The 25,747-nt window shown below is 45.9% G+C and overlaps 1 protein-coding gene across 5 annotated transcripts in view; it reads left to right on the forward strand.

The window, feature by feature from the left end:
• OSBPL5 (oxysterol binding protein like 5) overlaps positions 1-25,747 on the forward strand; it is a 132,507-nt gene that overhangs the window by 35,865 nt on the left and 70,895 nt on the right. Inside the window, exon 1 of one of the 5 annotated variants that reach the window (XM_082761097.1) lies at positions 23,150-23,490. The exons of the other annotated variants lie outside the window; for them this stretch is intronic. The gene's annotated coding sequence lies outside the window, so the exon portion shown is untranslated. Of the gene's footprint in view, positions 1-23,149; positions 23,491-25,747 lie in introns of those variants that run through there. 5 annotated transcript variants of the gene reach the window in all.

Raw genomic sequence — 25,747 nt, forward strand, 5'->3', positions numbered from 1 at the left:
AAGGTGTGATAAATTGAGTTCATGTAATTTCTGAACAAAACACTGCAATGAATACTTCAGAGAAAGATGCTTCTGGATCATTTTATGCCAGAAGTTGTTACAGGGGACCTGAGCTGTTTTGTTGCATTGTCAACTTTCTTGTGCTGTTCTAATTCTAGTTTTTAATTGAGACATCTCTTGAGACTATTCTTTTGTTGAGTCAAATGTTTATTGATCCTAAGGCACCTCACAAAATCTATTTATTTTCAGCTGAGGACGTTGTTTCAAACAATTGGTCTCAAGATTTATTTCCCCACTTTCCTGTTTTCATTTCATTAGGTGTAAATGCAGAGTCATGACTTTTCTCCTCAGACCAAAGCCTTTAGTGTCCTTTCTTCTTGGTTTCCATTTGATTATAGCTACATCAGGAACATTTTTTTGAAATCTGGTCTCCAAATCTCTGGCTTTCTTTCACTGAGTGAAGGATATTCTCCTGGACAATCCACTGTGAGTCAAAAAGAATTCACAGATGTGGACACGTAAAGAATTTTTCAAACTTCAAGGTAACCTTATATCAGGTTATCTTAAATCTGTTATGTTACTTTAAGTCATAGAGAAGTTCCTGGCTTGGCAAAATGTGCTGAGCTGTTTGAAATTAGGGTCTTTTGTATTCTATCCATCTGGACATCCAAGTTGCTCATTTCTTTTCACCCTGACATATCAGAAATGTCCCAATCGTTTTTCTTTTCTTCAAACTGAGGAATATGACATACTCCTAAATAACTAGGTAAGGCTGTTAGTTACATTCAGAGAAGGACGGGGGCTGTTTCAAACTTGTCCTTCTTGATTCAAGCTAAGTCTTTATTCATAGGTAAAGAAAGAAAACTGTCTATTTGACAGATTTTTTTGGATGGGGGCTCTAGGGGTGGCAGAAAGGCAGGGAGGATGTGCACCAGACTAGCTGTGCCCATCTCTGCAGTCAGCGGGGTTGTCCTGTGGGGCAGTTCAGACCGGAGCTGGCAGGCTTTTCTGAGCCATCATCTGCAGGAGGTGATTGCTGATTCCACGCCCAGACTATAGCCAGCTTTTGTAATTATGCTCTTAAATCTTACTGACACCTTCCACCACAGGTGCTTACTCCCCAGCCTTCCAGATCATCCTAGCTGTTTTGACACACACAATAGTGTAGTGGTAGTAGTGGTAAGCACCCGGCCCACCTCTTTACAGAAGTTCAGCAATTGTTGCAAATCAGCACACATACAGCTTGCAATTGCAGTTTATAGTTCTGAAATGAGCCCTTGAAAACACTTTTATGCGAGGATGTGGGCAAAAATGAATCATATCTCTTTGAGCTCTCCTGCTGGGCTAGTTAAAACAGTGCCTGGTGTCTTTCCTTACACAGTCCTGTCATCCTCTTGAACAGTTTGTTGTGCTGCATCTTCTGGATGTTGATGGATGAGCTCTGGACTATCTTGCTACTGCAGATGCAAAAGGTACTGTTCCCTGCTCTCTGCCTATTTCTTTCCTGGGAGTGCTGGATCCATAGCAGAAATAGCAGAAAGAAATGTGCTTCAGTAGAAAATCTAGCATCTCAGCCCAAAAACACTTCTTAAGCTGCCATAAGGAGATTCTTAAAAGCAGGTCGCTTAGTGCCCCTGTTTAAGATGGGACACAACTGCAGTGTTAATGTTATGTTCTTGGATATACCGATGTAAAGCTTGATCGATTTTTCTTAGGCTGCCTCTTTTGATTTTGATGAGGCGTGGAGAAAGCTGAAGTGGCACCTGCTGGAGCTTTTGTTCCCCTGGGTATTTGGTCTTGGAGAAAATGTGAACAGTTTGTGCCTTGACCTGAGTATGGCATTAAGCCACATCTCTTTTATTAAACTGTTCTTAGGAAATGCCATTTTCTGCAAGCTACATCAACTAGATCAAATTATCTGGTGGGATCAAGATGCATTTTAAATGAAGCCTCCCAGTCTAGGTGCTCTCTTCCTGTCAACAGTATGATTCCAGCTGACTTGAGCGGACCAAGAACCAACTTCATGCTTTTGTCTCAGAAGGGTGTCTGGCAAAATTGTTGCTTTCCTTTTCCCTTCATGTTAGACTTGGGATCACTGGGGTTTTCCTGTAGGCCCTGATAGTGGGAACTGGGAGACTGCACAGAACTGTAACCAACACTGCGACTTCTTCAGTATTTTGAGTCTCTTGAAAAACAGGAAGGAAATAAAGAACAGAGGAATTGTGTTTTAAAATCTGTGTTTTAGGGTAGCCTCGTGAGTTTTACAGTTTGATTCACGAGTCTGTCGTGCTGTGGCTTGGCAATTCTGTGAGCATGCAGGAGTCTCCTGGCAATCATGGGGAGTCACGCTGAAGGACAAATACAGCCTCATAATTATTCTGGTCTTTCTGTGCAAGAAAAATGCCTCAGTGTCTGGAACTGCATGGTTTCTGAGTTTCTATGATGCTCCCCTTCTTGTCTTGTGACATTTCCAGCAGGAATGCAGAGTAGCGTTGGCCAACCAGCTACCTATTCTGGGCAGATTGCTCTTCCTTAGTGCTGTGGTACTGTGCAATGGGATGTTGTTTCTTTTCTGGAAGAAAAGGAAGCTTCCATCTGGAAAAGGAAGCTTATGGGTGGCTGGGCATTTTAAATAGAGGTTCTGTCCTGTGAGCTCTTGTGGCACAGAGCAGTCATGGCCCAGGATTTCAATGAATAGCTGTCAAACCTGGCTTCACTGTGAAGTCTGGATTTTTCCTGATGCAGGGCAGCCTTTCTGCAGACATCCCATGCACCTCAGAGTGTGAGGTTCCAATTCTAGGCCTGGTCTTGACAATTCTTTTTCTTTGGGTCTTCCCCAGATCTTTGAAGAGCAAGTCAGTGGCAGCACCTCTTATCCATGCTTCTTATTGATCCCAGGTGATGGAGAGTGGTTTCAGGGCACCATGTTAAGTATTCATTGCACTGTAGTGAAGAAAGCATCTTACCTCTTAAATCAGAGAGCCCAGAAAAAATTCGTGCTGCTGTCTGTTCAGGACAGTATTGGAAGAGGAGCTGCATACTGTGGCCTTAACAGGCTGTGACAACAGCACAAATCATGACCTAGAGGATGGTCATTGTAGTCAAATTCTTCCCTTACTGCTTCTATCGGCAGAATTTTCAATGTCACAGACATGACTTTTGTCTGACACCTGTACTCCCCTTCTCTTCTGCTTCTATGCCTGCTGTCACATCTTTTCTTTACCCGTCCTGCTGTATTATATTTCTGGTTAGAAGCCCCTTCACATGCTGGCAAGGAGATCTGCTCTCAGAGTACTTCAGAAAACTCCCTGCAAAGAGCAACTTGGCCTTTATAACAGATGTCTGTTTGTCAGTCCAGACACAAAACAGGTAATGACTTGGGGTCTTGCCAGCAAGCCCCTTTCCTCTGCCCTGAGTAATGAGATAGTGTTTTGCATTAACTCTGTCTTAGGCTGGCAAATCCTAGGAGAAAAATCTCCAGATGTATTTGTGGAGTTGGTAAAGCACTGTTAATGTAGATATCTGGCCATGGAGAGACTTGCATGGCATTACAGGCTTAGGGTTTGTTTTGGAATTGGTTTTGGTAACCAGGAATAATGGGGAGAAACTGAGAGCTGGGAGAAGACTTTCTGGCCGTGATTTGAGAAGGGATAATAGAACAGATAATTTGGGCCAGATACAGCAGATTACTTAGGTTCTTAATTTTCACTGAAGTGGGAAAGCCATTGAAACACAGACTCGTTCTAATGAAATAAGTGGTGAAATTAAGAATGTAAATAGCTTGTTGAATAAGGGCCCTACTATGGTTTATGAGGAAAGCAGATGAGAAAGTCATCACATTAAAAACATGTCCTTGTAGTAACAAAAAATAACCAGAAAAACAAAAGCAAAATATCATCTCTTCCCAGTTTTGGACAAAAATAAAACAAACAAAGAATAAAAGATATCTCCCGGTTTGGGGAATCTGTGCTAAGTTTCAGCCAAAGAGGAATGTTACTTGCATGAGATAAAGACCAAGTACCAAATTGCAGACAGTGAGTCCTCATCATGGAAATGTTGATCTGGTCCTAAATACAATTTTAGAAATAAGACATTGCTAAAAAGAACATAGCCAAGTCTCCTTTAAGTGGTCCTAATGGTCTGCATTAGATGGCAGAAATACAGACATTAAACCTTCAATCATTTTCACGAAGAGGAGGAGAGCTTCACAGATGTGCAGCTCTGAAATTCTGGGCAGCTTTTAGGAAATACTTAAATTTGACCACCAGAGTCTTTTTGCTCTTTTTAAACATACGTAACCAGGAGAAGACCAGAAGGTCTTTTTATGTAAATAACTTGTCTCAAAATTTATGCTGATGTGATCTTAGCAGAGACAGACATCTCTCTGTGCACTGAAATACAGTGTGAGCTAAGGGAGAGAAGATGAATTTCAGCCAAAGATAAACAGTGCATCTCAAGGCTTAGGCTGAAACCAGAAATACCTTCTGCTAATAGGTGGCTGTCTTGGTGGTTGCAGCATTTCTTTGGCTTCTGCTGAATGGGTGAAGATGCTTCCCCTGGGATTTTTTTCCCAGTTTCAGAGTCCTGCTGCTTTGAGCATCTTTGCAATTGCTGAGCAGTGCACACATTCCTGCTCATTTTGAGGGCACTTGTCATGCATGTGTCACACAGCCAGGCCATCCATCAGTCCATGCAGAACGAGAGCATAAATCATTTACAAATTAAGAGGCTGAGACACTATATAGTGCTTTAGATGGTGGTGCGTAAAGTTTTGTTAATGTGCCGTTGAAAGAGCTTCTACTTGAATGCATTTTATTTTTCCAGAGGTTTCCTGGATTTAATGGACAAAAGCTGTAATAAAATAAATGCCAGTAGTCAGCAAATCAGTTTTTTTGCTGTCAGTTCTGCTTATCTGTAATGTAAGGCGCCTCTTGGAATATGTGTAGATGGATCAGGTCCTCGGATGATTGAATTCAGCCTAATTCCTCTGAAATGAGAAATACAGTGGGCAATTTAAGAGCTAGACCAAAGTGCAGCTGAAAGTGATTTGGCACGTCTGTCCATAAGCTTCTATGAGGTGCTTAAAACTCCTCAACTGGTGTCAGTGGCACGCAGACGCGTAGAAGCTGGGCACGGAGCTGCTCCGCACGGTGCCAGCTGGAGGTCTGGCTCACCAAAGCTGGCAGTCACGTTACTGAGGATGCATGCCCAGGTACCATGGGGCTAAATTTCTTTAAGCACAAATCTGATGCTGGTATCTGTGTCCTCCATGTGTACACGTATATGCGTCTTCATAGATGGAAAAAAAAAAAGGAGAGCTGCACTGTACTTCAGTGAGCTTATTTTATTTGTGTGGCTGCGCCCACCGGAGTTGGGTGTCAGAGGGGAGAGGAGAAGAGTTGGGAGTGTTGTGTTGCCCCCAAGGGAGCAGTGCTGAGTTGGTTATTAGATGCAAACGATTTCAGAATAGTGGGAATTGTCCAATAAGTTCAGTGCTTCTGGGAAATCGTTAGTTTGTCCTCTTGTGATGTGCTCCAGGAATGGACTCAGTGAGGTCGCTGGTGTGTTCTCCTATTAGCTTGCCTTTCTATTGTAGCAAAGCTGATGGGCTGACAGCACCAGACTTTTGCAGGAGATGATGAATGAAGTGCAGAACAGCAGTCCCAGACACTGCCAGGTCACAGCTGCTAGCAAGCAGAGAGTTGGTCCTGCTGCAGGACCAAAACGGAGGTGTCTTGAGTTCAGCATGAGTCATGCAAAACAAATTCTGCTATTCTAAGTGAATGACTTTACTTTTTGCACTTTATCCAAACCAAATCAAAAAGCCACATCAACGGGAAAGAAAATGTTTCAAGTCACGAAGCAAGCTGGGCACCAAAAGGGGTCTGTTTAATCACTTGCATGTGTTGAACGGGGAAAAAACAGAAAGCAAGTCACTTACAGTAGCAGACGTTTTCAAGACTTACCCAGAGCATGTTTTTTTGTTGTTGTTTGTGTTTTTTTTTTTCCCCAATGTTTGTGTTCAACTGCACCATAATTGGTGTCACAGTTTTTCCTGGTCTCTGTCCTGCTAAGGAAGTGAAGTCTGTACCTGAGAGATGCAGTCTGGGCTCTTGCCCTGGGGAGTTCATGTCGTAGCCCAGACCTGGTACAAAACAGGCAGCAGCAGAATGCTGGCAGAACAGAAAGCAGCAAAAATCACCCTGAAACTTGGAGGGCTGACTGGGGAAAGGACCAGTTGTGTCTTGCAACCAAATCCATTCCAAGAACCCTGTCAGACTTCTGAAGGTAACTGGTCATAAAATCCAGTAGCCACCTGGGGAGCTCTACAGCCAAAGACTAGTCTGAAATGGCAGCCTTGCAATAAGAAACAAAAGAAATCCTGGGCTGGAACCTATGTTAGAAGCTTATTGGGAGCTTGAAGGACTGGCATGCTGGTGTGACTGGCCTGCTTTGAACATCCGACCACTCCTCTGTACCATAACACATGCTGCTTACCTCTGGTTCTCGTTTTAAGTTTTCCCTTTTGTCTTCATCAGTTCAGACATTTTCCAAGCTGCATGGCAGCAATCTCAGCTGCTTGCAAGGGGTGGGACAGGCAGTTAGGGAAATGAATCCATGTTGTTTTAGCTGCCTTTTTCCTCCCAGTACCTTCCATCATCAGCAGGAACCTCTTTGTCTCAGGCAGTACGTTGAAAACGAGCCTGAAGTTGGTCTTGCTGCTGTTCTAGGAGAGCTGTCGTGTATTGAACAGCAGGACCTTTTGCAGGGGTTTTTCATGTCAGATGGTCTGCAGATACTGTTTGTTTAGGTTTAGTCATTCTGTGCAAGGCAAGGCTGTGGGAATGTCAGCTTGCTTTCTGAAATGCCAGCCTTTCTCGGAGAGCTCTCGCTTTGCTTTCTAGATCTGTTGGTGCATTTGGGGAATTGCTAGCTGAGGGTATTTCTGTATGAATACATACCTACTGATCAGCTGTTTATGAAAAATGGCTGCTTTGCATAATTTTTGCATATTTTATCATTCGTTTAAAAATCAGCTTACGTAATCTGCGTAACAGTTATCAGACCACAACAAACATGAATTGTAAAATCAGGGAAAATAGCCCCGTACGTCACTGAAAGGTATTTCCCTCTGGTCGCTTCTGGTGTCTTCTGAAACCAGAGAAGTTCCCCTATGAAGAAGTGGTGGGTTCTGATCTGTTTGCTTTAAAAATAGTGTGGCGCAGTGTGCGGTTTTGCTTCTGCAGCTTCCTCTGTGTGTAGCTCCGAGCTGACAAGATGCTAGTTCAGGAAATTGCAAGCTTGGATATCTGGCCGTTATCAAAATGCCAGCACTAAAATTGGTGAGCACATGCTAAAAGACTTGAAAATGTGAGAAGGCCTCTTACAGGATTAAGTCCATTTGCTTTCGAGAGGAAGATAAATTCCAGTAAAGGCTTTTTTCCAGCATTAAAATGACACTGGAATGATTAGTGCCAAAAAGCTATGTCCAACTTCCCATGTGCTTGCTCACCTGGACAGTTACTGAACTGGAAAAACAAAATTTTTGATCACTTCTGAATTTTTGAAGTGACAAAACGATGCTTTCCCCCATTCTTGCATTTATAAAATTGAAAAATACAGAAAACTTGGCTACAAAAATTTGCATGGCTTTCAGCAAGGGCAGGCACCTGGAAGGCACCTGGAACTGTCTGTAGGAAGTTGTTCTGGGGGTGCAAATTTTCAGTGAGCCACGTTCTGCTCTTCAGATGGCAGAGGTATGAGTCCTGCATGGTCTCAGTGGACACGTGGCTGAGCCCAAACACAGCTGTGCTTACTTAAGCCCTCACACATCCAGGTGCCCTGGGATATGCTGCTGTGGGTACGTGAGAACAGCATGTAGATGCCCTCATCGGCTTACGGTTTGTAATCAAACGGGGAAGCTTAGCAATAGGCCCCTCTTCTGCAAACATTTCAACATTTGAGTGTTCTCTGGTGTGACTAGAGGCAGCAAAGCCTTGGAGGGTATTGTGTTTCTTTTTTAACCTGGGAGAGTTTTAGTTTGAAAAACAATCTGAGGGGCCTTCCTCCTTTGTCTCGGATACAGCCTGCGTATGTTTCTTTTCTGTCACTCCACATTTGTGCAGGAGCACAGTGGACAAGGAAAGCTTAACATATGCAGAGGCCTGTATATGTAAATAACGTGCTAGATTCAGCTGTAGGTACAGACACCGATGAAACTCAGGAGTGATCACAAGTGAAGTTACTCATCACTGTAAAACCAGGAATGAAGAAAAGATGTAGAGGTTAGCCCCAGTTTAATAAAATCATTTGTGTGCCCCCTTGAGATGCTGTATCTTGGCTAGAAACCCCTCAAGGTGCAAACTGCCATGCAGCATTTTATACAGACAGGCGGGATGGATGATGGTATCTCCAGGTACAGGGTTTCTATAGTGATCTTGTTTATCTTCCTCTGTTTACTTGCTTTATATTGTTTCATGACACCACAAAGAGATCCATGTGTTGTACCTGAATCTTATCTATCCCCGAAGTTGCTGCTAGCCCATTTAAGGTTTTACTTGTTTATTTGCTGAGTGACTGCAAATTGAGAACTTCTCCTCAGTGGTCCCTCTGAAAATGCTGATGCAATCCGTGCCCCTTCCCCTGCTCCAGCTGTGAGAAGCTCAGGCTGCTGTGTTGCCTGCCCCTCCAGGCAGTGAGCCTGGGGCAGTCCATTCAGTACCCTGCTATGGGAAGGGGTAATGAGAGGGGGACTTAATGGGGTATGCCAGGCATCTGCGAGATGGGGTTCACAGCTGCAGGTTGGAGCGTGTTAATGCCTTCAGCTTGATTAATCTGTTCATTTTATGAACTCTGTACCCACGAAGGGTGCACATCAGTGCTCAGGACTGCAACACTTGGTTTATTTGCAGACAGATTACAATACTCAAAGCTGTGCATATGCCTTTTTGCTGCCCTGCCTTGCCAGTGTACCTTCTCTTTTGAACTGGAAGCATCACAGGACTAGTGGGAGCAAAGATTGCAAGTACTGGGAGCCAGTTTGTGCTCCGCTGAGATTATTAGGGGATTTGCCACTGAGCTGGGAATGAATGGCATCAGGTCCTAGGATGTGGTCTTGAAGATGTAGTTCTGTTTGCATCTTCCCTGGTACCTTACTCCACCTGAACTCAGTATGCCCTCAGGGCCTTGCCTTGGTGTGCTGGGTTAGCAGCAGGGAAGGCTCAGTGTGGAAGATGAGCCTCTTTTCCCACCCGCAGGTGTTTGAGTTGTTGGTGGCTTGCTTGGGATCTGCTGAGCTAGGTTGAGCTGCTCTGGATTTTACCTTCCTTCACCCCCTGCCTCAAAGTGGCTGTGCCAGCAGTGGACTCCTGAGCCCCTTCCCTGGTGGGATCAAAAGCTGGAGTGTAACCTAAAGCTTTCAAAGGGAAGGTCTCTTGCTAGCATGCAAAAACCACAACATCTCAACTCAATCACAGAAATGGCTGATTATATCTGGTTGAAATAGACTTTGAGCAGGCCCTAAGGTGACTGAGATTGGTGAATTTCAGCACAAATTGTTGAAATTAAGTTGCGTAGCAATTCTCTACTGGGAAGTCTTGGGTAACTCTAATTAGAAGCTGTTGTAGCGATGTTAATAAGTTTGTCTACTGCTGCCCATGGCACTCTTGTTCTCAGTGTAAATAAATGAGTCAGATGAAGCATTAGGAAAAACCATATAACAGTTGAGAGGATGAATCACTGGAAGAAGCTGTGGAAGAAAAGCTGTGCACTTTTCCTCACTGGAGGTCTTGAAAAGCAAGCTGGAGAAATACCTGCCAGACATGGCCTGGGTTTACTGTGTTGGTTTGGGCAGAGGAATGAGGAAAGAACGTAGTGCAGGACTCCTGAGCTCTCTTCCAGCCTGGGATGGTAGGATAACAAATTCACTATAGACTAACCATTTCACATACCTTTCTTCTGTCTATCTCGTTTCTCCATAATGCACATTGCTGTAAGTGGTAACTTGATTTTTCTTGTAGACCCTTATTAAAAAAGCACTCTAACTATGGTTAATTGGCCTTCCCTGCCCGGTGCAGTAGATTAAAGACACCAGTGAGTGAGAGAGCTTCAGAAAGCCCAACAAATGGGCTGTGCTCTGCTGAATGCCCTTGTGGCTTCTTGCAGGTATTGGCAGCTGTCGTGGAACAGAGCAGAGATTGCCCTGTTTGAAGGAAGCATTTGGGTGAAACAGGCATCACGTGCTCTTTGTTGCCATGTGCCTACCAAATGGAAACCTTCTGGGACAGCTACATCTGCACAATGACCTGCTGGGGATCAGAGTTTTGGTAGTACTCCTGAGGGTAAAGAATGTAATTAGCCTTGTGCTGGAGAGCCAGAGAGAGACACAGAGGTAGTGATGTTGGATCACATCTTTGGATCCTCCTGGAAGAGGGGAAAAGCACTGCTAGGATACTTACTGGATGTGCAGTTCTCCAGAGTCTGTTGCAGATGGGGCATGATTTATAGCAACCATAAAGCAGCAATAAGGCTGCTTTAAACTGCTCTGGGGTTGAATTTGCCATTGGTTGTTACCAGAATTAGGCCTGTGTGTTCTGGTGACTAACTGGGTTTGTTCTCCATGTATGTGTTCGCACTGCTGCCTTCTCCTGCTCCTGGCAGCTGACTGTTTGGAAAGCCTGGGTATCATTCTTGCTGGTGCCATGGTCTCCTCCCTGCAGGCAGGAGCAGTAGTCTTTTTGCTCGCTAGTTCCCTGTCTGCTGGCGTTGTTTGTCAGGGCTTTGCACAGCAGAGAGCCAGAGAAGAGAGGTGAGGGGCAGGATTTGGGCTGCTGCTTGCTTTCCATCAGTTGTCTTGATGCTGTTTCTCCAGGCGTGAGATGCCTCCTTAGTCTTTTCTATTCCAGGTACTGATAGTTTCAACTCGTTATCTTGTGTAACGGTTTTCCCTTTTCAGTCTGAGATTTATGGCTTTATTTGTGGATGGATCAGCCTGAGAGCTGGGGACATGGCTTGCTGCCAAGGAGCAGAGTGAGTGTAAAGAAAGAGCCTTCGGTGTAATGCCTTCTGCTGCGCGGTGTGTGACAGCTTCAGGTAGCAGGAAGGAAGCTGGGAAATAGAGCTGAGCTGCTGGCATACCTTAGCTTGCCTTTGTCTGGAAAGCCCACCACACGTGGAAAATGATTGCAAAGAATTGCTGCCTGGCTGGTCACCTGGGTGGTGAACACAGCTTGGAAAAAGTCGCTCTTCCAAATAAAGAGCATCTGCCCAAGGCTGCCAGTTTTAGAATAACTCCCCTGGTAAACAAGCCTGACAGCACATCAAGACTTCTCACGAGACCAGAAACGCGATGTGTTTGTGCCCACACTGCCCAACAGGAAGAGTGAGAGTCCCCGCCCTACAAGTTTGTGCAGTTAATCATGAGCTGGAAGACAAAAATGCAGAAGGTGTGGGTTTTTCTATTTTTAACTTCCAATCCACTGTGATATCCCCAAGACCATCAGATCTACATGACTAAATGACGGGGTGTTGCATGTGCGTGGCCGTCTAGGTACTCAGGGTCAGCACTGAGTGAGCTGGCTGAACCTCCGTCCTCCTAGTGGTTGCACTAAAGGTGCAAACAAAGCTCAAGTGGCCAGAATGAAGCTGAGGGAGAAGCAGAAGTGGGAAATGTTTATTCTATTGAAATATCACAAAGATAAACAAAGTGTTTGGTTATGTTCTTGAATTCACATTACCTCTGGAAATATCAGTACTGTCATTCTGAGAAGAAATTTGGGAACCATTGTGGGATTTCACTTCATTCAAATGCTTACACTTCTGCTGCATTGTACTAGGCTAATAGATATATTTAGAATAGCATATGAAAAAAAAAAAAAAAAAACAACTTCCTTGCAAAATGATGCTGTTTATCACCTTGGTGATAAATGCATTCAACCTGTTATGGGCATTTACACAGAATACCTGTGCTGCTGTCAGACCACCCCAGGGCACTGTGTAAGGCAGTGGGTAAGTGAGCTCCTTAGGGCAGGACCTGGTCTGTTGCTTGGTGGGAGGACGGCAGAAAGCACTGGCTCCACGGTAGCTTATTAACGTGGCAAATACCCATTTTAGATATTTGAAACTTACTGACTCAGTATCTTCATCAGCAAACACTTTTAGCAGTTGTCATGTACTCAGCGTTTGTCTGTGTGTCTGTCATTTAAATCTCAAAATCACATCAAGCACAGGAGTTGCGTTCCCTGCGTAAAGACACTGAATCTGCGCTGTATACAAGGTAAAAATCCACTTTTTCCTTTCTCAATATAAAAGCCTTTCTAAAGATAAGGCAAGCATGAGTCAGTTCCCTACATACTGCTAGTGTCATCTCCGCAATAATAGGTGGCGGCCACCTCTTTGTGATAACCAGGAAGAAAGAGATTTTTTTCACCTTTTCTCCCTGAGTATTGCCTTACTCATCATGACCACCCATTCAAATTAGACTATTTGTGGAGTATGGCATTAATCACTGGGTGGAAGATACGATCCGAATTTGGTCTCTATTAAACAAGATTTCTGTTGCACTAGAGCGTTTCCAATGGGATCACCTCATTCATTTGGGAAATATTTGTAAAAGGGACTCCCTGCTGTAAATGAATCATGATTTCAATGGAGCAGTGCCCCACTGTGGTAGCTCCAGAGCCACCTCTCTGCTGGCAGCTTAATAGCACGTACTTGGGCTCTTCTGGAGAAGAAACCTGTGTGGATTCTTTGGAGCACTGTGCTTCCAGCCTTCACCAGGGTAGGGTCCTGAGCCCTGATGCTTTGTGCAAGTACTCCTATAGTCATCCAGATGTGGTTTTTTTGCTTTTGTTGAAGTGCCGTACGTACCTTGGATCTGGTGAAGGATTAAATAAATTGCTCTCGGATACCTGATGCGCTATTCTCTTAGGAGAAAGCTCAATTTGTAATTAACATTTTTTTTCTTGCTTTGAAGACACCTGGTTTTGTTAGTTGAGTGCTCTGATCAAGAAGGGTTGCTGTGAATTTTTATTCTGCTTTGAGAAGAGCAAGCTCGGTGCACAGGCTTGGTGAGATGCCAAGACAACGGGCTTTTATTTTTGAAGCTGGAGTTCTGTTTTGTGCAAATGTCACGTAAGGACTGTGAGGTGAGTTGAGGGAGGAACAGGGAAGCACTCTTCTCATGAAAATCTTAGCAGTGGCTTCATACAAGACCAGATAGTGGGCTTAAATGTAGTAGCAGCTCACTGATTGCTGAGGATCAGAGGATGTTTTGCCAGCTGGGTGACTGGAAGGTCACTGTGCCATGCTCCCAGAAGGAGACAGATCATTCCCAGCAACCTGCTGCTTGAGCTAGCAGAAACTTAGCCACAGCTCTCCTTAGGGAGAGTGAATGCCTAGTGCTATTCATAGTTCAGTCAGGTTTAATTTTTGTAACATCGGAACTGTGAAACAAATACAAAATGTTTCACTTACATCCCCTGTGACACAATCCAGAGCAGTCAACATTTGGGGCCAAATCTTCAGTCATACTGAGTGGCTCCAGTGAAGTGTTCCTCATGAAAGGCACAGGCTGTATGTTTGCTTTGGTTCACCTTCTTCACAGTTTGCATGACTGGGTTTCCCCATCCCGCCTGGCTGAGGAAGCTTTTAGGGGCCACCAGAATCTGTCTGTAGTTCCCTCCTGTCTCTGTAGGCTCAGGGTAGGGGGATTTCCCATTTTCGTGTCCTGGAGGAACCTACAAGCTGACATTAAGCTCTTGTGAAGGATACATTTTTGCAGTTGTGATTGATTTCTCTGGTTTGATTCTGTCCCTTCAAAGTTCCTTTTTATGCATGTTCATAAGCTAAACGATGCCTCTCTGCACACTGCATGCCAAAGTTTACTATTGCCTTGCTTATTAAATAGCAGTGATCTTTTTTGTTTATAGGCACAAAATTGATACATAAGATATGTAAGAGTACAGAGGCACTAATTTGAAATTTTTGATACTTTTTATGCATAGAACTATAGCATGAAACTTTCTGAGTCTTGGCGTTTCTCTTTTGTTACAAGTAAAGTTTCTACATAAATCATTTTTTTTCCTGTGAATGTTTTTTTTATTATAAATTCTCTCCATTAATATTTTGCACAAAGGTAGACTAATTGCATGGGCAGGCACAGTGGTAGGGGTATAAATCTCTTCCAGTGACAGTGTCTTGAAATAGCAATGGGTTGAGATATCGTTGTCACAGTGTAACACTGTGGGTTGATCTTGCTGCCTTTCTGCAAAAATGAGTACTGTGACTCTGTGTGTGCAGCCCTGTTTAATTACATGGGGTCCTTCTGTCACTGAACAATTAGAGTATGGTGGATGCCTTCAAATAGTCACAGATCTAAGCCAAAACTAATTCCTGCGTACTTTTTATCCAGCTTCATCTGTACAGTAACGCCTCTGTTGTGCTGGTAGTGCCAGCTTTTGGCTCTTGGCAGGGTGAGGAAGGCCGTGTCCCTGAGGAGTGTGATGGAGCGAGCCCAGCAGGTCCTGCCCACGGATCTGCGTGGGCTGGGTGCAGGCAGCACAGAACCCCGTGTGCTGGCCAGGCTGGCTGCCCCCAGGCACTGCCTGGGCGTCGTGCTCCTGCAAAGCAGCTGTGGGTGTGCTCTGCTCCTTCTGCTCACAATGTGCATTTGGCCCTCCCGGACCGCATTGAGCTTCCCCAGGGCCATTTAACACCCCTGGAACTCCTGCCTCAGGGCTCACCAGCTGAGGACTCAACATTTGAAGCCTGATTTGTGAGGATTAAACACACACTTGGCTTGTCTTACTTCTTGATTGCCTGTCCTGGGCGAGCACTTTGCTTGCACTCTCTTGTTGCCAGATCCTCCAGCAAATAATGGTGGTCCATGAAGTGAGTCCACTCCTCAGAGCTGTGAAACACCGGGCCAGGACTGCGTATGCAGGCTGCAGAGATCTTGTACTCCACTTGTGGTCACCTGCTGAGTGCTGCAGGGAGCTTCAGAGAAAAGATGTTTGTGTTGCCTTTCCTCCACAGCTGTGCTCCAGCTATAGGATTGCAGATCACACTCTGCATTTCCCATTCTGTTATATATTCAGTCTGTTTTTATACAAGAGGAAATATTCCAGAAGCCAACTGGGCTTGGACCGAAGTGTCAGCCCTGGTTCCCTGCCATCTCCAGCTGATCTCTCCTCGTCCATTCTGTCACTGGGCCACCAAGGGAAGAAGTCTGGGGACTTGGCCTCAAGCAGTCTGAGTCGCACAGCTGCAGAAATGGATTTTCTTGGCAGAAGTGACTGTGACAGGCGTGGCTTTAGAGAAAACCCTTTGACAACCATGTTGCTTTGCCATTTTAAAAATGGCACATTCTGTCAGAAACGTTTCTTCTGAACATACTCATTTGCTTTAGATTTAGAAGCAAGCCCTTTGATGTGGAGAGTGGATCTGGGGCCTGAGGTCCTTCCTTTGGGCGTCCACCCTTTCCAGGGAAAGTAGAAAATAAAGGCTGTTTTCTAAATGGGAGGGTTTGAGCCCTACTGTCTTAGCTCTTAGTTGTCTGCCATGTGCTGTACCCCTGAGCCTCAGGCACGTATGGCGTTCTCCTGGCTGGAGTGCAGGCACTGGCATTCCTCTTCAGTTGCAAGTCATTCCCTCCTTGCTGTGCAGCCGCTCTGGTTAACCACAGAGCCCCATTTAAAACCAGAAGCCAGCAAAACACGATATCCAGCTATCTGTAGCATCAAAGGGTGTGTTAGTTCTTCAAAGGCAGCCTGGAGCCTCACAGTTGTCTTCTCAAACAGATTTGCTCTCTGCTAAATGAAAAAAAAGACACGGTGTCAGTGGCCTCGCTTGCATCAAAGCTGGTTTGCCAGCTGTGGGTCTGGCTCCTGATGTCTGGTATGTTCTTTACCAGCGGAGATAAGGGTATTTAAAGTGACCTTACAGAGGTTTTTGACTCCCTCGGTGGTGTTCCTCACTGCATCTGGCTCTATTATTGACTTTCTTACCATTGCTATAACATCTTTTATTTTGGGGAACTGTTTTTTAAAAGCAAAACCATGTAGATCTGAAAACTTTAAAGGAAAAGGGTTCGTGAAAAGGGAGCAGAACTGGCTCTTTCCAACTCTGGTTGCTTAAGGCTGGATTCAAAAGAGGCTGACGCAGCCACCGCCTCGTGTGCGGGCTCATGGGTCTGCCTTCGCTTTAACCTCCTGTACACAGTGTTTGTCTGTGAAAGGCCGTCATGAAAACAGGAGTGCTGGAAGAAATTAGGCTGCTTGCTTTTTGTTTGTGTTTCCTCCTTTCCCTTCCTTTCTATTTTAATGAAGCACGGTATCCTCATGTAGTTCCAGTTAATGAAGTCATCTTTAAGCAGTTAAAGTTGATGCAAATTAAGCTTAATGTGCTGTGTAATGTAAGTGCCCAGTGCATTCAGCGAGTCAGTACTGGCTGTGCTGGAAAAACTGACCACTGAACAAATTACAGGAGTAGTCCGAAGTATGGTTTTTTATTTCTGTAAACAAGTATCTAAATCATGTTAGGAGGCATCAAAACTTGAGTCTACCACATTCTCTGATAAAACAAGGCAAGATCTGAGCATTCATAGAATGTCTTGAGTTGTAAGGGACCTTACAGATCACCCCATTCAAGCCCCCCTGCTGTGGGCAGGGATGCCACCCACTAGATCAGGTTGCCCGGGGCCTTATCCAGCCTGGCCTTAAACACCTCCAGAGGTGGGGTGCCCACAGCTTCTCTGAGCAACCTGTGCCAGTGCCTCTCCACCCTCTGAGTGAAGAATTTCCTCCTAAAGCAGTGAAAGCTGAGTATCAGAGGGGTTGGACAAATTTGTCTTTTTCTGGAAATTTCAAAGTCTGAATACATCTCATCAAGAATTATTTTTTTCTATTTTTTTTTTCTTTCTGCGGTTTCATCATCCAGGACCCTGTTTCTTACCAGAAGTCCTTTGATGTCTGCTACTATAACGAGGTACTTAGACCAAAACTTGTTGGCTTCAGGTGCTACGGGTGAATCTGAAAACAGACCAAAGCTGTAGATGGGGTTACAATTTTGCAATTTAATATACAGCACTTCTTTGTTCTCTCTTAATAGCAGAAGTCAGTGGGGGTTTGGATCTTGCAATGAGAAAATGAGAAAAAACAATTTCCTCTTCATCCTTTTTGCTGGCCTTTTTCTCACACTATATGTAAAACTCGTGTGTGAGTTTTTTTTCCTCCTTTCTTCAGTTAACTAAAGTTACACCAAGTAGTTCAGAGCGGCGCTCAAGAACAATATCTCAGCGTGTTTAGAAAGTTTACTCTGCCCTGTAGCACATTTTTCAATATAAAGCTCCTGTTGTGCTTGCTAGTGGCTGCGCGAGCAGTGCTTTCATCCTGCCCTCATCTGGGGCTCCCAGCTGGGGCCCGATATCCTTGGCCCTCATCTTCAAAGGGGGTAAAAATTGCATCTTGGTTCCCAGGCCTGTGGTGGCTTTTACTTTGCAAAGGCAAGCACTGTCCTGTTTTCTTCTCTGCAGCTCTGCTGTCTGCCCTCAAGAAAAGTCTTCTCCTTGCAGGTTTTGTGCATAGAAATAAACCGAGGGAAAGAACAACTCCCCCAAAACCAAACGCTGCCATTTATTGGCGGCGGGGCAGCGGCTCAGGCTGACTGGGCAGCAAGCGCAAATCCTGTCTCAGCTGCATCGTGTCACTGGGGAATATCATTACAATAGAGCATGTTTCAACAGCAGCGTTTCCTCAGTGTCCTAGCCCTGGAAAACCTCCTTCTGCTGGACGTCCACCAAGTTGTTAATGGAGAGTTTGGAAACGGCGATCAGATGTGGCCAGATTTATAAACACACGCTGGCTGTGTTCTTGCTTCTTCCTGGATCGTGGGACCTAATCGTCTATTTGGAAAAAGGGCTGTGTTTTCTCCTAAACTAGGCCGCAGAGGTCCAGACCTACTCCTACTTTCTGATGGGCTTGTGTTCCCAGAAACAGACATTAAATATGCAAAAAAAAGATATTTTCAAGATGAGCCTATTAGCCAGAAACATCCTGAGAAGAGTAATTTGCCTGGAGGGACGGATGGTGAATAGATACTTGCTGCCCTCAGTTCTCCCTGATTGCTGCCATTTCAGGCTTCTCGATTATTTCCTGATAGCTCATGTTTTCAGATGTTTTCTGACTAGCTGTCTTCACGTGTCTCTGTGACTTTGGGATCCAGCATTCTTTGAACTGCAAGGGATTCTGTTTGGTTTTTGTTTTTGAAAAAGGGCATCTTCAAGTGTCTGAATCTGTAAAATCGTACCATTCTGATCGTTCCCTTTCATTGCTAATAGGGCATAATGCCTGTCCTCATATCCCTTTTCTACCCCCTTCCTGCAATATTTCACTGTTTAGGTACAGCGGAGTCGAAAGCAGGAAGATTTGGCTCCTCCAAAAGTCAGCTCTGTAGTGAAATGGCAAAGCCTCACATGCACTGGTAGGGATGGTGGCAGGGATGGTCCTGTGATGTATAAAAGACAGTAACACTGTAAATTAGCCAAGTTCTTAATTCACGTCCTTTCAGGGGACTGCAGTAATGGAGCAGGCCTGGTTCTGGGCTATTCCTGATGGTGCTGAGCTTCAGGAATAGGGTGCTGTGGTTTAGAAAGGTTGTTTTCTGTATGTAAGCTAAACAGATGATAGCAGCAGCATTGCTGCATTGCTGGTGAAAAACAACATCCCATCAAGACTGTGCTTCATGTAAAGCAGCAAGTGTGCTACAGTACCATCACTAACCCACTTGCTATGGCCCTAATAATTTATGAACCGAAAAGGGGGATATTTGGGCAAAAAGCACCCTTTAGTGTGCAGGACTGCTAGCGTAAAGGAAAGTTGGCATATCTCCAGCCTTCTCCCTTCAACCTGACTCACGGCTTCCTCAGCTGTGAAGCAGGGAGGGGTGTGGTGTCAGGAGCTCCTTCCCCAGCCAGGGCTCTGCCTGCCCGAGGTGCCCTCCCTGCCCCACATGCTGATTTCCTTGGTACTGCAGTTGAAGAATGACTTTGGAGAACCCAACCGAGAGAAGATGAGCAGTACCCCTCGCCTGAAATGCCGTTACTGCTGAAGTTGTTGGCAGAACTTCACTGGGTTTCCGTGGCCACTGTCTCACACCTTGTTGTCTCAAAAGATCCAAATGTCAAATAAAAACTGTGGCAGCCACTTAATATATGAGAGGTTTGAGATGCGTGTAGGGAATTAATTAGGGGAACAGCAGGAGATTGGTTTGGGAGCTGTCTAGGCAAAGCCACTGGCACTGTCTGTGGAATTGTCTCAAACCACAACAGTAATACCATATATTACTTGGAAATTTGAAGTCTTAGTTTCTAAATTTTTTTTTTTTATCGAACGATAGGGAGCTGGTTAAGACTTGGCCCTCTTCACACAGCATCTTGGATGCAGTTTAAGAGCACAGATGAATGAAGTGTGTTTGTTTAAAAAAAAAAAAAAAAAAAAAAGGCTTTAGATTGAAAATAGCGTGAGAAGGTACAGCATGAAAGAAATCATAAGAATGTTTGAGAGCATGGACTCAAAATCACAGGGTTTTTTTTAATCAGAATTTTGGCTATAAAATGGTTTAACCTGCTGCTTACTATAAACCAAGGGCTTGCCCATGTTCTTGCAGTCATGCAGTTGTGGAAACGTGCAGTTAATGCCTGGAAGCAGTGGGAAGGCATGGCTGAGCATAAAGCAGAAAGCAATTCTTCCTCCATCTCCTCTGCTTCTTGCTAAATGGGAAGGCAGCACTGCAGAGCCAGTCACGTTCCTTTTGTGTCAATATGTGTGTCTCTGCGCTCTGTGAAGGCAGGAAAACGCGAAGCTCAGATCCCTTTCACCTCAGTGATATTTCAAGAGGATTCCAGGCCAGAAAAAAAGGAATGAAAAAGAGAGGTTATTTCAGGTTGGTTGGGTTTTTCGAGCTAGAAATACCCTGTGGAGACTGTACGATCAGGGGAGGCCCGGTGGGCTTGGCCGTGCCCTACCATCCCTGCCAGAGCTGCTGCAGGAGGCTGGGCTGGTGCTGGGGTTTTAGTATGCTCCTCGTCCAGCTAGAGGAGGGTTAAGAGCTGCCTGTCCTCCCTGTGATTCAGAGGAATTTGAAGGGAAAAGGTGTGCCTTTTTTTTCCCCAGGAAATCAGAAGACACAAAGGGAGATGCCTCTGGGCCTTAGCTGCTTGGGTCGTAGGAAGAAGCTGTGCTTTGTGCGACGTGGGCTGGTGGCTGTGGCTGAGCAAATCGGGCACAGGGGAAAAGCACTGGCATAGACCTCGAGGCGGGAGTGTGCTGGGATTTTCCTGGACTGGTTAATGAGCTCTTCCCAATCTGTGATATCTTTGAAAGCACCTTCGCTACTGGAGCGTGAGCCACTGAAGGGAGCTGAACTTGCTGACATCATCCAGGCTGCAGCTTGGTTGTTTTCGAGTTGCCAATTGATCAAGCCATTGATTTGTTGCAAGCATCATAAGTTGGGGGGATTTTAAGTGTGGCAGTGTGCTCTAAAATCTGTATTTATGTTGTTAATTTAGCAGCACACAGCTGCATGTGCTACTTGGCCTTTCTCTAACAGCATTTCATGGTGATCACTTGACTGCTGTCCTGTTTTTTGAAGATGAAGATGCATTTTCTGCTTTTCTAGAAAGGCAAACAGTTCAGCCAAACTTCTAACGAGAATCACCTGACATAAGCTTTGTGACCCAGGCATGCTTTTCCAAGTACAGGAAGGAAGCTGTTGCTCAGCAGAAACCGGGCATAAACAAAGAAAGAAACAGTGGGGCTGTGATTACTGGGCACGTGGAAAAAGGCTTTCAAGCAAGTCTTTTTAAGATCAAGAGTCATTCAAACTGATCCCGTCAGCACTCACCCCAAGCAAGCCACCACTGACCCCAGCCCAGCCGAGCGGGACGAGCTCTCGAGAGCAGCCACGTACTAGTTCAGCAGAAACGAGTTGATCCTGCACTGGGTGGCGTAAGGAAGAGGCAGGACATCTTAGAAGGAAGGTAGAATAGCTCCCTTTTGGGAACTAAGTTGAGGATTTCCTGTTGTTTTGGCGGGGCCGAGATGGCAGAGGTAGATGTAACATTGCCTGCTAACGATGCAGCAGCAGTTTCCCTCTCTGCCTTGTTGCTCCTTGCGCAGAGCCAGCAGCTCTTGTGGCTGCCAAGGGCAGAGCACGGTCCAGAACTGCAGGCTGCTCTGACATTCAGCAGCTTGGCAGGGAGAAGGGGTCGCTAAGAGCTGCTCCTGCATCTTCCACTGCAGAAATCCCCCAGCTCTTGGAGGCGACCGGCCGCAGGACAGTTGGATTTGCCAATGCCAAACAACCCAAGTGAGTGCTGAAAGGCTGACCTGTCTTCGTAGGGCCAGCTGGTGGGAAACGGGGAACTAGGAACCCAGGGAAACATAGGGCCAGAGAGGACCTTGAGAGATCATCCTGGGCAAAATTCTTCCTGGCAGCATCTTTTTGGTGTGCCCTCAAAGATCTCCTGTAGCCCTTGCCTGTCCTCAAGGTGTCCTTCACAGCCAGGAGCCCATCTGCATCCCCTCATCTCCTCCAAGATCTCAGACTCCTTGTGCTGCCAGCTGCTTGTGAGCCTTTCTCTTCAAATTCATCCCAGTTTTTCCTTTGGGCCCACATTACCCACCCACATGGGCTTTCTTTTATAACCACTGGAAAGAGAGAGAAACACCCTTGTGTACACGCTCCCTCCCAGACCCCAAACTCGCCATGGTCCCTTGGTTCAGTGTCACTCCTCACATGGGACCCCACAGTGGCAGCAGGATTTGGGCCTGACACGTGAGCATGGCCTCCCACGAGGATTTCAGCAGTTCCCCTCTGCGACAATGTCTCTGGTAACTGAGATTTCTGATCTAATAAAAGATCTTCATGTCTCAGCAGACGCTGCGCCTTCATCAAGCCATGGACTGTCAAGTGCAGGGGGTGGTATTGGTGCATGCATTTTAATCCTTGTTTGCACAGTGCTTTGAAGGTGTAAAACACCTCGGAAATGCTAGCTTCTTATTGTTACTATTATCACTGTCATCTTAATTTTCTACTGTTTTGGATATCACTTATTCATGAGAAATCAATGCAACAAGTGGGAGTTCTCCCAAAGCTTTTTAGTTCATATTGTTTTCAGTCACATAATGCCAGATGTCTCAGAGGAATCTGATCTGACACAAAACCAGACAAGTCACTAGAAAACTGTATACAAAAAGACACCGGCTGCTACACTACAGCTGGTGGCACCGATGGATATATATGTTATTTTCAAAGCCCTCCCTTCGCTGCAAAGGCCAGGGCAGAGCGCAGGCTGGGAAGAACAGCCACGACGCAAAGAGCCTTTTGGGGCGAGCCTTGGCTGAGGTTTGTGAGTTTTGCTTATTACTTAATTTAGCAATATCGGGAAAACCCAAGAAAGGAGAACAGTTGGAGGTTTTCCAGGCTCTGAATGCTACATGGAGAAGCAGAGCTGTAATTAAACATGCTTGCCTACTGAAATATGTGTACAATCGCTATGGGATACTGTAACTAGCAACATCTATCTGACTGTTCTTAAAGCTGAAGCAGCAGTTCTGTGCTAGCATCTGCTGGCTGTGCCTGCGCTTGGCAAACCTGCCTCTGTGTGGCACCTTCTGCGCGGCTTCCAAAATGATGCTGGAGTGGCCGAGGAACCTTTGTCCAGCGTGGGTATATCTGAGCCCCGCGTGGTGCACAGAAGGATTTCCACCACTGCCACCCCTATGCTGTTGCAGGTGTTTACTTTCTCCCTTACAGATTAATTGCAGAAAAGAGTGAGCTGATTCTTTAATTATTGTTATTATTGCACAGCGATTCTGTATGCCAAGGAGCCTCTGAAAAAGAGAATGGGTGGGAGGGATTATATATGACAGGAATAGAGTTGCAGATTGTGTATTGCTGGCCCATTTTGGTAAGTGGCTCTAATTCCCTCTGTGCTGCCCTGCAGCTTTGATCAGCAATGAAACTGTTAACAGCGCTGACAACTAAATAATTGTCTCAACTGGCATCGCATTTTAAACTTCCCCTGGTGAATACTGGCAGATCACACCCCTCAGGGCTATTGTTCCAGCTTCTCTTCGCTCCTAGCGCTGGGTCGAATCGCGCTGCGCTTATTTTGAGGATTTTCTTCCGCAGCCACCACGCTCAGGGAGTCGCTCTGTTTTTTTGAGCCAGGGCTGGGCGCGTAGACGGCGTGCCGGCAGCGTGTGGGAGGCGTGCTGCATTGCCATGTGCCCCCGGAGCAGAGGCTCGGCATGTGGGTGCCAGCCCCGGGTCCTGCGCTGATCCGCAGCTCGGAGGAGCGGTGCGTGTGGGAGCGGGCTGGAAAACCTCTGCGTGCGCCTAGTGCGAGGGTTTGGGGAAGGGACGGCTGCCCTGAGCACAGGCGTCGCGTGGGAGAGGAGAGGGTGGCCGGCTGAGACAGCGAGCACCACGGTGAGTGTCTTTTCCTCCTCCTTCCCAAAGCCCACCCCAGCCTTCAGGGCTCCCAGTAGCTCTTCAAAATCTCCCCTTGCGTAGACTCTTCCCTTAGTCCTCCCAGGCTCTCATTTTTACCTGCCCTCCTCTTCTCCCCTTGCTTTTCATTCCCCTCCTCTCCTTTCTTTGTTTCCATTGCCCTGCCTCTGAGGCTGGATGCAGTATCATGCAAATGCAGTGGGTTCTTTGAACATTTGTAGCCTTATGCCTTGAGAACTGTTGACTGGCAGGAATCGGCTGTGATGGATTTGTAAGTACCTGAATGCCTTATTTGCATTTCTGTCTGCTCAGAAACACAAGCGCTCAGCTCCCTTGAGGTCTGAATTCTGCTAGAAACAGCTGTGGCAGTGGCATCCGTTGATTAGCTTCATAAATTGACATTTTCAGGAATTTGTTCTGGTACAGCTGGGTTGGCCGTTTCCCTACCCTCTGCTGCTAAATAACTTGGGTAACTTGTCACCTGCGTAAGGGGCTGGAGTCCCTTAGGGATAACTAGCATTAGTGAGAGCCCACCTGGGAGCATGCCTTGCCTCACGCTGCCGCTATTCCTTGTCGGCAGTCTGTATGGATTTCTGGTGGATTTAGTTGAGCTAAAACCCCAATCAGCCTGATTCAGCCTTGTGTCTAGGTTGCTTGTAGAATTAGGAATTTGACAAGTGAGTTAAGATCGGAGTAGTGAATCCCCTGTGAGATTGGGTCTTGCCTGCTTATAGGTTGTACTTTTACCTGCAGTTCTGCAACACTGCTGTAACCCTCCCCAAGTGCAAATGCAGGTCTGCCAGTATGAACACGCTTATCCCAGCACAGCTTTTTCCCCTGTGGGAAAGGAGAACAAGCTCTTCCAGTATAGAGCACCTTTATTTGGCTGTGACTCCATCCACACTTTTCGTTGTACTGGCAGAAGTACATCAGCGAATAGTGCTGCTAACTTAGATGGGTGAACTGGTACAAAGTCACGCGCAGAACAAGTCTTGGTCTGCACACAGCCTCCAGAACTCCTTGCAAGCGAGCGTCAAATATGCCACACGTTTGTGATCATGCCTATGTGAGCGGAGGTACAGCGGAAAGACATCGTGTTGCTTTGCCTGTTGTGTGTTCGCAGGTAAGAAACCAAGACTTGGGCAGTGTGTTGGCTGAAAAGTTATGACTTGTGAGTCACGGATTGTAGTTTATTTTTAAATAAAGTGCGTAAGACTTTTTTGACTTCCAGACTGGCAGCTGGCCTGTGTTTTTGTTTGCCTCATATTGGCAATATAAGAGGGCCGTGGCAGAGGTGCAAGCTCCTTGCACCAGTGAAAAGTGAGTGCCTGGCAGCGGAGAGATACTCAGCATTTGTATCTGCAGTCATCTGCCTCAGCTACCTGCAGGGCAGGGCAGTCCTGAGATCAGTGGGTACAGAGGGAAACTTCTAAGAATTCCAGTCAGATACTATCATACCAGATACCATGGTTTATTGATTGTGTTTTTTTCCCAGCCCTGCTGCTAAGCTGGATGATGAGCAGTAGCCATACAGGAAAGATTTTGCAGGCAAAACAAAAATATGTATGGTACAGGAAACACTTGGTACTCAGAGTACCTGGGGAAAGGCAGTGCCATCAACTGGCTACAGTCTTCTGCAGAGCAACTGTCCTAATTTCACATGACTGACCTGTGTCTGGAAACATGGGACCTAGCTAAAACTTGTAGGTTTTCTTCTGCCAAAGAGTAAATAAATCAGTACAACCCTTTGTGCATGAGAAGAGGTTATTTTGAGGCAGGTGATGGTGAGGTGAAGTAGTCTGGGGGACAAAAAGATGGTGCTCTCAGAAGATTGCAAAGCCGTGCTAAGAGGAATGTGTTTTCTTTGTGCTGCTTGCAGTCATCAACCTGTTTGTTGGCACAGTTACCTTGCTGTGCTGTTGTGGGAAATAAACGTCAGCAGAATCTAATAGTTTCCCCCTGTGCGTTAGAGTCACCTCCGTCTCATTTAATTCCCACCTTTGCTTACTGTGAGTGCTGTTTCAGTGCTGCGGTCCTTGACTTCATTTCCTCCAGACTGCGCGCTGCTTCAGAGACAGCCTTCCAGACAGCAGCAGAGCAGGGAGGAAAACCTTTGCTGTTGCTTCCCGAGCTCATCTACTGCCTGTGACTCGGATGGCGTTGGCAGAGGTGGCTCTGTGCGCAGGCTGGGGCTGGGCCGTGCCGTACTGCCTGGGGCCATTAGGGAACAAAGAGC

This window comes from Aythya marila (assembly GCF_965140915.1).
Source record: "Aythya marila genome assembly, chromosome: 5".
Lineage (NCBI taxonomy): Eukaryota > Metazoa > Chordata > Aves > Anseriformes > Anatidae > Aythya > Aythya marila.